The sequence below is a fragment of the Condylura cristata genome, unplaced genomic scaffold, assembly GCF_000260355.1.
Source record: "Condylura cristata isolate star-nosed mole 26May11 unplaced genomic scaffold, ConCri1.0 scaffold00026, whole genome shotgun sequence".
Lineage (NCBI taxonomy): Eukaryota > Metazoa > Chordata > Mammalia > Eulipotyphla > Talpidae > Condylura > Condylura cristata.
In genome coordinates, this window is record NW_004567127.1 from 1160792 (window position 1) to 1162717 (window position 1926).

Genomic DNA, 1926 nt, shown 5'->3' on the forward strand with positions numbered 1-1926 from the left:
TCCACAGAACCATTGGTCCAAATTATAGTGGTAGAAATTATAGTTGTAGAAAGGAAGTTATTTTGGCTTGGTTTTCTTCTCCACTACAGAAGCATATAAATACAAACAATGGCGTGTTTTTTAAAACCTGGTTAACTGCAAAATAGCTTTCTCTGAACATTTCCCTCCCCTACTCTATTCACTAGCCCCAGTGATGAAACAGTCTTGAGGGGTAAACAAAACATGGTCTTTAGGGAGGCAGAGAACTCTGTACTGAGTGGCGGAGAGGAGAGAGGGTGTGGAGAAGGCCGGAGTGCACTGGCTGGGTTTTCTCTGCAGCTTCCGCTTTCTTTCCTTACTATTCCTCCACCTGGGAGCAACAGATAATCAGCCGTGAGCTGGGTGCCAACTCCGCAGGGCGACTGTTTCTAGGCAGCCAGCATGGTAGCCTAGTGGCTGGCTGCAGCTCGTGGGAGGAGAGGACCCACGGACAGAGAAACGGACACACGGAACAGGAGGGGAGTCTCTCCGTGGATCAGCGGCTGGCTGAGCTGGAACCAGAGCCCAGGTGGCCTGGCGCCCGGCCTGCTGACAGCACTAGTATCCACAGCCTGGCTGACCCCAAACAAGCAACCCATTGAGCGGTTTCACAAACAACAATGAGTCATGGCTAGTCAGAGGGCGAAGCAGGCACCAAGCAACTGCAGCCCCATCACTTCCCAGCCCCCAAGCTTCCAGGCCAGCCTGTAAAGTGTGGTCACTTAAATGAGTTTGACCAGCAACTTGACCCAGCTTTCAAACTTGCAAACTTTTTGTGGTCACTGCCAAAAGCCACCGCCTGCCTGGTCTGGGCTGAAGAATGCTGCTGAGCCAGGAGCCCCGACCTAATAGGCCCAAGGCAGCAACGTCAAGACTTGAAAGACACAGTCAACAGATGGGTCTAAACTGGCTCTGGGGGCGTCGGTTCCATTTCCAGTGCTCTGCTCTTCACGGTGGCGTTGGTGGCTCTGCCCCGGTCAGATTTAGTCAGCAGGGGGTGGGTGCGATGAGCACAGCTCTATTAGAGTCAGCTTAAGTGATGGGCACCAGCCCACTCTTTGCAAACCTGCACCATGTGTGGTCTCCTCATGTGTGAAGCCCAGACTAAAGCCTCCCACCTGCCAGCCTGCAGGGTTGGTGCCAGCCAGCCTTGCCCCTGGCCAGGCACTCTGACTAGTGTGGCGTCCCCTAAACCTTCCAACTCTAAACCCAGGGAAGTCCCCGCGAGGAGCGAGAGCTGTCTAGGGAGTGTCCTGTTTCAGGTGTCCATTTTCTAGTCTTGAGCTGGAGCATTCTAAAATGTCTGTGCTACAGCTGTGACATTGGAAAGCGAGAACTTGAGAAAGCAGAAGACTGTGATGTTTGTTTTTAAATGGGACTAGTGGGCCGAGGCAGACAACACACACTGGAAATATGCAGACCAGCTGCAGGTCCGGACTCTGGATTACAATCTGGGATTTCTTCGGCCAGCCCACGGCAGAGCCTCGTCCCGTTGTGTGCTGTGTAAGACACTGACGAAACGGCCCTTCCCAAACAGCCCTCCTCACGTTCAGGGTTCACCCCGCGGTGTGAACGGTACCGCCGGCCCATTTCCCATCGTCCCGCCGACGGCAGCTCACACCTACCGCCTTTCAGGACTTTCAAGCCTTTTACTGAAGGGTAAGATCTTCCCGAGCTGGACTCACGTGGCGTTCGCTTTCGTGCTCCCCACAGCGCCTGGCACACAGTGGGGAGCTGACATCCTTGCGGACTTGCGCTTTAGGCGACTGAAAGGCACCCCAAAAGTAAGTTCTACAGAAACTTCCCGGGATCGGCCGAAGAGCCTGCGGCGGGCGCGTCAGAAGCGCACGCTGACTCTGCAGCCCCTCCGGAGCGAGCGTCCACGCGCTGACTGTCCGAAAGGGACGG